This window comes from Colobus angolensis, unplaced genomic scaffold (assembly GCF_000951035.1).
Source record: "Colobus angolensis palliatus isolate OR3802 unplaced genomic scaffold, Cang.pa_1.0 Scaffold3, whole genome shotgun sequence".
NCBI lineage: Eukaryota > Metazoa > Chordata > Mammalia > Primates > Cercopithecidae > Colobus > Colobus angolensis.
Window position 1 is genome coordinate 2,175,902 of NW_012116265.1, and position 14,177 is coordinate 2,190,078.

The 14,177-nt window shown below is 50.8% G+C and overlaps 1 protein-coding gene across 1 annotated transcript in view; it reads left to right on the top strand.

The window, feature by feature from the left end:
• Window positions 1–14,177, top strand: part of CCDC88C (coiled-coil domain containing 88C) — a gene marked incomplete at its 5' end in the record, with an annotated part of 152,360 nt that overhangs the window by 63,052 nt on the left and 75,131 nt on the right. The gene's annotated exons all lie outside the window — the stretch shown is intronic.

Consider the following 14,177-nt stretch of genomic DNA (forward strand, 5'->3'; position numbering starts at 1 on the left):
GGCGCCTGTAGTCCCAGCTACTCGGGAGGCTAAGGCAGGAGAATGGCGTGAACCCGGGAGGTGGAGCTTGCAGTGAGCCGAGATCACACCACTGCACTCCAGCCTGGGCGACAGAGCAAGACTCTGTCTCAAAAACAAAAAAGAGTGAAGCCTCCCAACCCCTCAGATGTGTGTGTAGAGGCTGGCGAGGCCACTGCCTTGTTCCTCCTGAGAAGATGAGTCTGGGTTTAGGTGCCTGAGTCATACCATCTGGTGGACTCACTTCCTCAGTAAGTGTGGAATCAACTGACACCATCAGGGAGTGTGGGACCTTAGACAGGAGAGTAAGAATCTCTTTAGAGAACATCTGTCTTCACTGGGGTCCTGCGAGGCTTCATTCATGCTCAGTGATGGAGCTCACTGATCTGTCTTACGTCTGCCTGCTGGACTCAGCTCTCCTGGTAGGCACGCGTTCTAGGCCCCTGCAGTCTCTGACACTCAGTGTGAGTTTGAAGGACTCAATGAGGCCCAGTGCAGTGGCTCATTCCTATAACCCCAAAACTTTGGGAGACTGAGGCAGGAGGATCGTTTGAGCCCAAGAGTTTAAGACCAGCGTGGGCAACATAGTGAGACCTCATCTCTAATTATAAAATGAAAAAAAGAAAGACAAAATTAAATGTCCTCCTAGCATCTTACAGGAAGTCAGAACTTAATCTCTGCCTGTCAGGTAACTTCCTGGGTGCATTACATGGAGTGATGCCTTGCGTTCCTTTCACCTTTGCATGTGTTTACCTGCACCCATAGCTCGTGGGCAGAAGTCGCAGGCCCCAGGGACAGACTTACTCTCACTGGCTAGGGCTTCCCTTGTTCTGATGGAGACCTTATCATTTTGGAACCCTAGGTCTGGGGCCTCCTGGAATAGCTGAGGGATCAAGGAACACAGGAAAAGCCGCACCTGTAGGATGGCAATAGACCGTGGATCCTAAACATTAGAGGCGTTTCCAAAAGGGACTCAGGCTTCCGTCTGTTGGTGTCTCCTCATCCTGGCCTCACTGCAGCCTGGCCATCCCCTCTCCTGTCCGTGTGACAGTAGCTAAAGTGGCCTTGAGACTTCAGAAGAGTTCACTGAGTGACCAGCTGAGGGCATAGCTGGTGGGAGAGTAGTCCTCTTTTAGTGCCACCGCCCTGAGAACATCAGCGGCGGCTTCCTTGTTCCATGGGGGCGTGCTTTCTGGGCTTCAGCTGGCTGAGGTGTCTGCCATTTGTCTGCATGAGCCAGAAGGAAGAGCTTCCCTGGACCCCTGTTAGTCTTCCACGCTCTGGCCTATGGGCACCATTGCCTTACATGGGGACTCTGCAGAGGCCACCCCCGGTCCTCCTGGTGGCCCCTAACAGCAAGCGCCCTCCCCTACTTCACGTGTTAGTAGCAGGGAGCCTTTGGTTCTGCTCACTTGCCAGCTCTGTCATGGGGCCATGTGTGTTCCGGCTTTATTTCACGGCTCCTCCGGAGAAAGGCAGGATGCCAAATGCAGTCCATGCTGGCCACAGCCCTGGGCTCCAGGGACGGGGGCACTCTCATGATTTCTGGTAACTTCAGGGAAATGGAGCCTGTTTTGCTAAGCAGAACTCTGCCGCCTTCCTGGTTTATTTGGGGCTGGTGTTACGGGAGGAGGTGAGAGGGATGCCTGTAGAGGTTGGCGGTAGCTTACTCCTGTTGTTGCGTCTACCCTGGAGATAGATACTGGAGGAGCAAGAGAGGGGGACAGTGACTCCTTAGCAAGCCCACCTGTGCTTGCCATTGAACTTGCGTTAAAAATTGAATGAAAGCGCAGTGGCTCAAGCCTGTAATCACAGCACTTTGGGAGGCTGAGACAGGTGGATCACGAGGTCAGGAAATCGAGACCGTCCTGGCTAACAGGGTGAAACCCCGTCTCTACTAAAAAAAATATGAAAAACTAGCCGGGCGAGGTGGCGGGTGCCTGTAGTCCCAGCCACTCGGGAGGCTGAGGCAGGAGAATGGCGTAAACCCGACAGGCGGAGCTTGCAGTGAGCCGAGATCGCACCACTGCACTCCAGCCTGGGCGACAGAGCGAGACTCCGTCTCAAAAAAAAAAACAAAACAAAACAAAAGAAAGGCTGAGCGTGGTGGCGAGAGACTAGTTCTACAAAAAATAAAAAGGTTAGCTGGGCATGGTGACACACACTCGTAGTCCTAGCTACTTTGGGAGGCTGAGAAAGATGGCTTAAGCTCAGGAGGTCGAGGCTACAGTGAGCCATGATTGTGCCACTGCACTCCAGCCTGGATGACAGGCAAGACTCTATCTTTAATTAGTTAATTAAAATTTGTTTTTAAAGGAATGAAAACGTGCTTCTGCGGTGTGGCTGCGCCCATTTCCGTTTATAGTGAGAGAACTGAGGCTCCGAGGGTTTGGGTGCCATGGTTTGGGTGCCATGCCCTTGGCCAGTTGGCCTGTAAGCAGAGGGGCTGATTGGAAACCTGCTCTGTCCGCCCCCAAACCTGAGCTGCTTCGTCTGTCACACGTGGACATCCATGGGTTAGGTTTAACTGTAGGCGATTGCAATATTCAGCCTTTTTTGACCTATGAAAATGGCCATTGTGTATGGTTGAACCCAATATTAAACGGATCCTTCTCCCTGCCTTTTCTCACCCCTCCCTTCAGCTCCGATGTCACCTGCATAGCTTGCCCACCTTCCTGCTGGCGCTCCCTCTCTTCTCACCCCTGCAGGTGTCTCCCCTTCCACTGCCGTCTGGAAGCCTGTCCTCTCTGCCCCACTGCCGTGAGGCACCTCCCAACACCACAGAGATTGTCCATGGGCAGAGAACATAGGTCCCCACCTCAGGTCTGCTGCCAAACAGAAACATCTGTAAAGATGTGGATGCTGATTTTTTTTTTTTTTTTTTTTTAAGAGACGGAGTCTCGCTCTGTCGCCCAGGCTGGAGTACAGTGGCCGGATCTCAGCTCACTGCAAGCTCTGCCTCCCGGGTTTACGCCATTCTCCTGCCTCAGTCTCCCGAGTAGCTGGGACTACAGGCGCCCGCCACCTCGCCCGGCTAGTTTTTTGTATTTTTTAGTAGAGACGGGGTTTCACCGTGTTAGCCAGGATGGTCTCGATCTCCTGACCTCGTGATCCGCCCGTCTCGGCCTCCCAAAGTGCTGGGATTACAGGCATGAGCCACCGCGCCCGGCAGATGCTGATTTTTTTTAACGGCTTTGTTGAGGTATCATTTGCATGCTATAAAATACACCCATCGTAAGTGTATAATTCAGTGATTTTTTTCATAAATATACAAAGTTGTACAACCCTAACCACAATTCAGTTTTTAGAACGTTAAGGGGAAGCTGGTTTTCGATGGTTGACAGGTGAATTGGATGTCCCTGGGACCCCCATGGCGTATAATCAGCCGACATGAATCAGCTGCTCGCAGTTCTGAAGGCGGAGTTAGAGAAACTGGACAGTGAGCGCCGGGAAAGTGAAGGACGGGAATAACTTACCCATCACCAAGGGCTCAGGGGGCCCCAGGCCGCGCTGACTGACATGCTAGACGGTGGCCTCAGCAGGCTGCACATGGAGGGCAGCGTGTCAGGGCTGGGGGACCGGGAGCTGGGTGCACAGATGAGTAGGTTTGACAGGAGTCCCAGGGTGCTCTGAGAGCAGAGGAGGCTGGCAGGGAACATCCACCAGCAGGAAGATGCAGACACCAGTGCTGGGGGCAGAGAGATGGATTTATGAAATAGCATTTTCAGTTTTAAATTGTAAAAATAGATGTGTGAAGCTTTTTTCGTTTCTTTTTAAACAAAGAACAAAGTTGGTGTTTTTTTTTAATTTGTATGGTTGCCTGGGGTGGGGTGTGTGTGTGCTTTTTAACTAAATCTGTCCCCCTCGTGTGTCAGGGGCTTGCTTTGTACTCTTGTTGGTGGATGCTGACACTGTACTGTTATTTATAACATTTTTTATAGTTTGGGGTAACTTTTCTGTTTTGAGCACATAGCGTCACAAGCTCCCTGATTCCAGATCCCAGCAGAGCATCTGGTCCACCCGCTGTCCCCCAGCACAATGATACTAAAAGACCCTGAGAGTCTACGCATTTGTCCCCTCTCTCTGACCTAAAAAAGGGAGGTGTCACAACTTACAATTTTTCCGTATGTCTCACTTAACCCCCCCTCACCCATCAGACAGAAGGGTGTTCACTCTCTTCCTATCCTGGGTGGAAGTCAAGGACGGTGCAATGACTACGAAACAGTACTTTGTATACTGAAAACTGCATTTGAAATCTCTCCTCAGCCTGTCCTGGCCCAAACTCCTCACTCCCTTACGCTGTGTCCACCCCTGGGACCGTCTCTGGGTTTCTGCTCTGATGGTGCTGTGGTTTTGCAGCTCGCTCTCAGCTGCACCCGTGCCCCTGGGGATGGGAGGGTCTGTCTGGTGCCTCACTGCTGTAGTCTCTGCTTCTCCGAGCACGGCCTGGGCTCTGGCTGGGCCCTGCTTGAACCCCCCGCCCTCACTTTTATGTGACGGCTCTTATAAGAGCCAGCCCCCGTAGTGACGCAGTATGCAGGCTTCTGGGGCCAGAGTGCCGTAGAGTGTCCTTTGCTTTGTTTCCCCTCCGCCATCCTTATCCTTCCCTTTTACTCATATCTGTGCCTTCGCCTGGCATCCTGGGTCTACCCTCAGTGCACCCCCAGAAGCTGAGCTCTCCTCTGCAGCCCTCCTCCCCACCGCCAGCTACCCTGCTTCTGCCTGGCTGCTCCCCGGAGCAGTGTCCTCACCCCTACCCCCTGCAGTCTGCTCCCAGCATGGCAGCCCGAGCAGCCCCCTCCTCAAGTCAGCCGACTGTCACTTTGCAGCCCGCTCTGGGCACTAGGGCCTGTGCGCCTGCCGGTCCCTCTGCCAGCAAACTGTGTGAACACCACACTGTGGCCCCTGTCTCTCCTGCCACATGCCCCGTCTTCTTTGTCCCGCTCTGCTTTCCCTTCTCCGTACCTTTTGGCACCTGAGAATAGACGATACTGTTCACTTATTTTTTTACCCTCTGTGGCATTGCATGCTTTTCCCCCACTAGGGTGCACGCTCTTCTGAGAACAGGAATCCTGGGGTTTTTGTTGCTGTGGTCAGTGCATTCTAATGTCTAGAATGTAGACATTACATACCACCTGGCATGTAGTAGGTGCTCAGTAAATACAGCATCCATGCAGAGGGCCTGCCTTTCTGTCTTCCTCTCTCCTCTCTCCACTTGGCTCCCCCATCAAGCTGGGGCCCGCGACAGGCGTTACCCACTTGCTGTCACAGATAAGAAGGCCAGCTGTCGGTGGTCAGGGTCAGGTGAGATTCATTCTCTGCCCAGTACTGCTTGTCTGCCTTCCCTAGGCCTGAGATGACTCCCTGAAAACCACCTTCAGCATCTTGCCAGCTACACAGCTATTAAACGTCTTCCGCGGTTACTGATGAGTGTATTCTACGAGAAGCCTGTGAGAAGCAAGAGCTCATGTCTGTGCTGTCTGAGCAGTGAGGGAGGATGCTGGATGGAGCTACACCAGCTCTGGGGTCCCTCCAGCTCTGGCTTCTCAGCATCTTTCTCAGCAGCCAGGCCTGTCACTGTGCCACACGCACAAATAAAGACTAGATTTGTCTGACGGGAAGCCAGGGTGTTAGCAAATTACTTTCTGCGATGAATCACAGGACAGTTGTGCTGGAAGAGAGCATTGTTTTTTCTTCCAGGGTTTGTATCCAAGTGTAATAGTGGTTTCCAGACTTACACATGGCTGATCCCACCGAAGCCATTTAGAATGGAAGAGAATGAGCCTTATAGGTGCAGAAGCCCAGCCCAGAGAGTGGAGGAGCTCATTCAGAGGCACACGGCATGGAGGTCTCCATAGCTGAAAGACAGATTTCACACCATAAATTGCACAGATGGTTACTTTTGTGGACAGTCGGCCACTGGTTCCAAGCAAGAGGGTTACCATCACCGGTCTGCCCTGATGTTTCTTACATTCTAAATGCCAAGCAGGATTCCTGGGAGCCCTGGAGGAGCTGCGACTCCATATGCACACCCTACAGGGTCCTATCTGAATACCACTGGAACCTTTGAGAAGAGCCTTGGGGTTTCATTTATTGCTGTTCAGTGGCCTGGCCATCTGTCCTACGTTTTCTCTCTCTTACAATGGTTATAGAGGGTGCGCATTCCAGCAGCAGAGGAAGCACCTCGAAGAAACAGGGTTCTGTGCACACAAAATGCTGTGACCGACCTCCCTTCTCAGCTGAGTGCAGGACTCTGCTCTATCTACTGCACCAGCTGAGGAAGCCAGAAGGCCCGACTTCTGACCTCCCCCAAATAAAAGGCTGGAGCACCTTTTCATCCTTCCTCATCTTAGCTGGCTGCCCCTCAGCCAGAGGCTCTCAAAAGGAGCTCAGCCCAGGCCCCTCCTTTAGCTCCCCTCCGCTGGTGAGATGAACAGGCCACCTCAGATCAGGAAGCCCCCAGTCAGTGTTGAGGCAGGAAGGGAAGACGGGGTCCACAGAGACATTTATTCCAGGACAGAAGATGGTACAAGATCGTGCTTCACAGCCAGTGCAAGGAGGCTGATGAGTTCTGCTTGGGCAGGTCAGGAAGGCTTCCTGGAGGAGGCAATATCTGGGCAAGGCCTCAGACAGAGAAAGCGAGGAAAGGTGTTCTAGGTGGAACGAGCTCAGGGGAGTGCAAGTTGCTGGGAGTCCCATGAGGAGCAGCAAGCCTGGGAGGGAGGAAGTCTTCTGTGACAGCTGAGGTTTAGGTTTCATGGGCCAGAGGAAACAGACCTCCTGAAACTCCTTGGAATTTAATATTTAACCCTCTCAGTATTGATTTGCTCTCCTGCCAGCGTGCCCTTGGAGTGCTTTTCAGATCCCATGGAAACCTCTCTCTCGTAGCCCACACGGCACAGCCTTGCCTTCCTTCACGGCACAGCCCTGCCTTCCTTCACGGCACAGCCCTGCCTTCCTTCACGGCACAGCCCTGCCTTCCTTCACGGCACAGCCCTGCCTTCCTTCAGGGGGCCCCGGGAGCTTGTGAGGGCTGGGTGTGCCCGAGGCTTGCTGACCCCCACCCTGGCAACCCAGGCACAGGCTCAGAGTCCTGCTTGTGGGGAGCCGTCTTCCTGCTGAGATTGTGCTTTTAAAAATCAAAAGCCCTGTCTTCCTGGCCCTGCGGCCCTCCCAGTCCTGCCCCGGGCTCCATGCCTGCTCACTGTGTGGTGTGGAGGCTAAGGGTCGGCCACTCCGGCTTCATGAGCCATTCTTGTGTTCTTTCCCCTTACCTCTGTTGTTTTTATTTTATTTCTCCTGGCCATAATTCTCTAATCCTGTGTTTAAATGTACATGTGTGTGTGTGTGTGTGTGTATAATTTTCATATCTGCAAAAAGTTTGGGGCCTTCGAATGAGAGGGAAGAAATAAGAAAAAGAAAACTAATCTTTCAGGCATTTTGATTGTTGTAAAATTTCCTCTTTCATCCTTGAGAGAGAAGGTTCAGAAAAGCAACCAAATGCTGTTTCAAACTACCCCATTTCCATCCCGCTTCTTTGCTTCTGTGCTGCTTTTTGGATCCAGAAACGAGGTCTCCAGTCCATGTGTGGTGCTGGGGCACTTAGGCCAGGAGCCGAGGCTTTCCTTTGCTAGGAAGCTGCAGAGTTTGGCTGACACCAAGCCCAGCTGAGCGTCACAGCGCGGCCCACACGCCGGCCTCCGAGCACCCGCGGATCTGCCTGGAGACCAGACTTTGTTAGTAAACTTCCTAGCAATGGCCCGGGCACACAGAGAACGCGCCGCTGGCTGCAACAGCCACATCATGGCTTCCAGCAGGCCTGCTCTCTGTGGCCGTTGCTGTCTGCAGAGGAGGGAAGAGATGCTGTTTGTCAAAGGTCTTTATGTTTGAGTTTTCTACCTGGCGGTTGGGAGGGACCCTTTCCCAGAGCATCCCCTGCCTGCCCTAGCTCCTCGCCCCCTCCCAGGGCAAACTCAGGTCTCAAGCCGCAGGCTTGTGGCTGATTCTGCTTTTCTGGTCTTCAGTTGTTTGGTGCTGGGAAATGAATTCGCGCTCTCAGCTTCTGCAGCCGTGGCAGGCAGGTGGGGTAGGAGGTCATTTTTGGGGTGAGAGTGCTCCGAGGGGCTATTGCAAAGTGTTCTACACGACCTGGGGGCAGCTGACGTCTGTTGTGCATGGTGGTGCTGGGGTATCTGTGGGGGTGGGACCGACTTGATACGGGCAGCAGAGAGACACTGGGGTAAAGGGCCACTGGTCAGGGTGCCCCGGGAGGCTCCTGCACCATTCCACACAGGCACCCGGCTTAGCGCCTGCCAGAGTCCATGTTTGATAAATGTGTGTGCCTGGTGATGTTAATGGTGGGGGGCACGTGTGGTGACATGAGGATTTCACAGTGGCCGCTCCCCAGAATGTGAGCCCGTGTATAGAGGCGCCTGCCTCCTTCCCTGTGGGCGGGGACACATGTGATGGAGCCTCCCCCTGAGCCCACCCACAGGGAACTCTCTACCTCTAGTACTCCTCGGCAGTGCCGGGAAGTACCCCCGACTGTTACAGTAATCAACAGCTCTTCCCGTTGTACGCTGAGGCCTCAGGAGGGCCCTGAGAGCTGCACCCGCGTGGTGCTGGGGTGTGCCTGTGTACTGAGGAGAGACCACAGGGTTGTGTTCGGTGCACTGCTGTTTTCAAATCACTGTGACAGCCTCATGAGCATCCTTATGAAATAACTGGTTTTTAAGTACAAAACCAGGGAAAGCAGTCAGTGGTTCACACCAGCATATAAGCCAGAAGAAAAGAGAATGTAGAATCAGTAAGCACACGTATGTGCCGTGGAAGAGAGAAACTGAAACTGCTCTCTTTGCTGTTCTAACCCAGGTAGTTGATGCTAACAGTTAACCTCACTCAGTCAGCAAACGCTGGTTAACTAACCTGCCTGGGATCACAGGGATCAGAAGCGAAACCACATAGCTCCCTGCTTTAGAAGGAAACGGAAATAAGTTAGGAGATGGTAGGTGGTGGTGGACCCAGGAACAGATCTTAGTTCTGTGACTCAGCCTTTCTGAGCTACATCGTTCTGTTTCTAAGATGGAGTCATCATACCGTCTTCAGGGGATTGCTTTCAGAATTAAGTCACATGGTAGCATACCGTATATTACGGTGCAGTAATGGTGGTCTGTAGGAGGAAAGGGCAAAGTTACTCTACGGAATATGGTCAGTCCTTCCAGGTTGTGAGGGTTAAACCCTGAGCCTGGCTGGTGATTTGCAGGTCCTGGGCCTTTGTGGTTGTGGGGAGCTGAGTTAGCAAGACAGAGGAATCAGTTTCACTGCTTTATCTCTGACCCCTATTCGTCTGTGGACAGGAGTCACTGTCCTTCGACCCCAGCAAGGGCAGAGGGTATGTAGTTTGGAGCAGGAAGGGCTCCCTCTTGGACAGGGATGCTTGCCTGCCATTGCTTAAATCCCCAGCTTCACACTTCAGTCATCGCTTATACACAACAAGATTTAGTTCCTGTGTCCAGAAATCAGAAAGTGTCTTCTGTCTGGGCGTGGTGGCTCACACCTGTAATCCCAACACTTTGGGAGGCCGAGGCGGGTGAATCACTTGAGGTCAGGAGTTCGAGACCAGCCTGGCCAACATGGTGAAACCCTGTCTGTACTAAAAAATACAAAAATTAGCCGGGTGTGGTGGTGGGTGCCTGTAGTTCCAGCTACTTGGGAGGCTGAGGCAGGAGAATCGCTTGAACCCGGGAGGTTGAGGTTGCAGTGAGCCGAGAGTGCACCACTGCACTCCGTCCAGCTTGGGCGACAGAGCGAGACTCTAAAAAAAAAAGTGTCTTCTGAACCATGTGCATGGCTGCATCTTAAAGAATCAAAGAGTAGAGTCAAAAAGGACTCTCGAGGTTATATACCAGTCATGGAAGGAAGATAGGTTTTGTTCCATGTGTTAATGTCCATTAACTGGTAGTCTGTGGAGTGCGGTGTTCAGAAGGATTCTGAGACCTAGTTCCACCCTGAGTCAGAAAGTGCTGTGATTGACTAATCATGTCTGCCATGGACTCAGGGCTAGCAAGTCGGGAAGTTTTCAAACCGTGATATAATGCACATTTTAGAGGATGATGTATTTTAATTGTCCAATTACTTTTCTATCCTCACCTCTGCACTTAGAAACATGTGCTGTCTGGCAGTTTCCCTTCTGTTTTGGAAGCTTATGACTGTTAACATCTGCAGCTTTCTATATAGCTTATGTTGACCTGTCTGTCTGCATTGCGTTTCTGCTAAGATAGGCTGGGGTGAATTTCTTTGTGTCAAGACTCCAGGAAGCAGGTAGTAAGATAAGGTTTTTCTTAGACTCAGCTATTCATTCAGAAAGTCCTGGGAGTCCCCCGGGGGTTCTCCTATACTCGACAGAGTGTAGTTGTGTTAAGTGTGGAGTGTGTCCTGTCTGATGTTTCTCGATCCCCGCTCCCAGCGGTTGCTTGTGACTTTTTTTGGTGTAGAAATCCACGTCGTTTTATAACCTGCCCCCATTTCTCCCTCTGAACACCAGCTCTATAAGTGTAACCCCAAAGCACTTATAATTTGACCAGCAGCATGCTCTGTCACCCCGTGGCCTTCGCACATGCTGTTCCCTGGGCCTGGAAAGCCCACACTTGCCTACCGAACAGGTCTGTCTCCTCCTCATCTGTGGAACTCAGCTCAGAGGTTATTCCCTTTAGAATCCTTGCCCTGGGCCTTGCTGCAAATTAGAAGTTCCTTTCTCGGCTTCCTGTAGCACTTATCAGCTTTCAGATCTCTGGTTTGGCTCCCAGCACATAGTAGGTACTTGGCAGGGAGCTGTCTGTAGGTTTGTTTGATCTTGGCCTGCCTGACTGTGTTACTGAGCCAGTCCTACTGGCAAGGACCCAGGAGGGAATCTGCTGTGTTTTGAAACTATTCAAAACCCACAATCTGGTAGATTTGTGGAAATAGCGGTTTCTCTTACGACTGAAATCCTGAAAGAAATTGGGCATCGGCTTCTCATGAGAAATGAGGAAACTTCTACTCCCCACCCTGGGCGCTTTAAAAAAAAAAATTTATAGGAATCTGTAGGGGTGGGGATCACAGGATGCATTTGTTATAAGCAAATGTTTCTATTTACTCAGCCTGGTGAGAACGAGCACTGCTCTGCTTCATTTGAATGAGGGCAGAGGTGAATTTCTTAGTAACTTGTTCATCACCAAAGAGTTTAGTTTTTTCCTAGTAATATTTTTCTAAACTTAATTCTCTGTATTTAAAGCCTTTTTTCCTCCTGTTACAAACCTTAGCAGACAGGAATCCATGCTTTTCTAACCTGTGCTGTGGGTCAGATTGAGTGTTTTCTTGATGTCTGATGGGTGTTGGGATGAATGAGGGAATGAATTAATTCAGGGTTGTCATGGTGTGTGATTGCAGGGTGCTGAGGGAGTAGAACCCTTTGCTCTGTCACCGAGCAGCCTCGGAGCATTGTTTTTGCCATGTTGTTTTTTGTTTCTTTGTTTGTTTTGGAGACAGGGTCTTGCTCTGTCACCCAGGCTAGAGTGTGGTGGCACAGTCAAAGCTCACTTCAGCTTCAACCTCCCAGGCTCAGGCAATCTTCCTACCTCAGCCTCCCAAACAGTGCACCACCAGGCCTGGCTAATTTTTTTTTTTTTTAATTGAAATGGGATCTTGGTTGGGCGCAGTGGCTCACACCTGTAATCCCAGCACTTTGGGAGCCCAAGGCAAGCAGATCACTTGAGGTCAGGAGTTTGAGACAAGCCTGGCCAACATGGTGGAACCCCATCTCTACTAAAAATACAAAAATTAGCTGGGTGTGGTGGTGCACACCTGTAGTCCCAGCTACTCAGGAGGCTGAGGCAGGAGAATCGCTTGAACCCAGGAGGCAGAGATTGCAGTGAGCCGAGATTGAGCCACTGCACTCCAGCCTGGCAATGGAGCGAGACTCCATCTCAAAAAAGAAAAACAGAAAAGGAAAAAAAAAAAAAACCAGGGATGGTGGGGGTCTCCGTATGTTGCCCAGGCTGGTCTTGAACTCCTGGATGTAAGCGATCTTCCTGCCTCATCCTCCCACAGTGCTGGGATTACATGTGTGGGCCACTCACCTGGCCTCAGAGTGTAGTTTTGAGCCCTCCAGTGTGTGAGCAAGGTTCCTGCTCTCTTCCTTGCTCTCAGAACACCATCAGTGAGCTTCTCCAGCCCTTTTCCCCCTTTTAATTTGCTGTTGTAATCTGCTTTGGGCTGGGGAAATGGATCACCAGAGTTGTCTAAATGATTCTACAGTGTGATGTAATTAGTTCCTTTGGGGACTTTGCTGTGAATAGAGTACATAAAGATTTTCTGTGCAAACCCTGACTTCTGTTTAGGCTGATCTCAGACCCTTAAGTGCTTTCTTAGTGTTTCAGCTCCTCTGGTGGGTACAGTACCTGGTGAGTGGCCTTTCAAAAAGTGAGTCTCATTGTAGGAAGACAAGCCAGTGATGGCAGGGAAGGGTCTGTGCCTCTTATATCCAGCATGGGCATGCGATGAGCCCTTGCCAGTGATCTGTGGGCCGACAGAAGGGAAAGGGGGAGGTGGGTGACCTGGGCTGAGCCGGCAAGCACTGTCAGAAAGACTGATTGGAGGCTTTGTTAACACTCATGTGGGCATTCCCTTTTCTCTCTCTCTCTTTTTTTGAGACAGAGTCTCCCTCTGTCACCCAGGCTGGAGTGCAGTGGAGCGATTTCAGCTTGCTGCAGCCTCCACCTCCTGTGTTCAAGTGATTGTCCTGCCTCAACCTCTCAAGTAGCTGGGGTTACAGGCGCATGCCACCACGCCTGGCTAATTTTTGTATCTTTAGTAGAGTCGAGGTTTCACCACATTGGCCAGGCTGGTCTCGAACTCCTGACCTCAAGTGATCCTCCCACCTCGGCCTCCCAAAATGCTGGGATTACAGGCATGAGCCACCGTGCCAGGCCCCTTTTCTCTTTATCGAAACTAAAGTTAAGTGGCTGATGAATAGCTCTGTGTTAATAGGGAAGTGAGTCACTGTGGTGATATTTTTTCTGTGGATTAGAGTGTCTTGGGCCAAATAAAAGATCTCAGGTAAAAAAAATAATAATACTAAGACTTTGAGAATTTTTCCATTTCAAATATTGACGAATCTCTAAACTTACTAGCAAGAGAAGGATTAAACCTTAGAAGATTGCTTTGCAACGCTGAGCCTTTTTCTCAGGTGTGTCCTCCAGAGCAGGAAAGTGGCCTTTAGACCCTGTGGTCCAGCCCACCAGTCTCTCCCTGCCCTGCCTTCAGGCTAGGGGGCGGGGTGTGTTTCTGGTTCAGTGAACCCCCAGTTCCCAGTTCTGAGGCTTGACAATGATGTCATTATCTCAAGGAAAGCCAATTTTAGCTATTTCTCAGTTGAGGGGTCTTAGGAGGAGGTCGCATATTCATTCACTACTTGTACTCAGGGATCTGAAATGAACCACAGCATTGGTTCTCAGGACGGTGGTCTGGTTTTTTCATCCCAGCAGTCTTTGATGCTTTGAGCCACTGTAGCCTAGTGTGTGAGTTGGTTAAGTCTTTCAAGAGAAGAAAGCTATTTCTGGTATGTCCTTTCTTCCTCAAATACAACAGAATATAATGAAAAAGTCAGAACACATAGTTTTTTTTTTTCTCTTTCTTTTTCTTTTTTTCTTTTTTTTTTTTTTTTTTACCTGAAAGGGAACCCTGCACATTACCCAGGCCATTTTATAGATGTGGAAACTGAGGCTTGGAGACAGAATATGGCTTGTCTGGGACACACAGTTCCTGGGTGACCAGGCCCGTCGTCTAGGCCCAGGTGTTCTACTGCCATTTAAGTGTTTGAGATAGATAAACAGGTGAAGATGCATTCAGCCTCAAGCACAATCAGAGAGAGCTGAGAATGACGAAACAGGATTTTTGGCCTGATTGACAAAGTTGAGAAAGAGTGGTAGGGTAAATGCTGGTCAAGGGTAGGAAAATGGGAATCACCACATATGTCCCATGGTGAAATGGTAGAGCCTGTCTGCAGGGCAGTTTGTCAATACGAAAAGCTGAAAAAGGGAATGCATAAAGAATTAGCTACCGTGATATTCTTTATAACATTGTTTAGATTGACATATTTTAGGGCCAGGCACGGTGGCTCA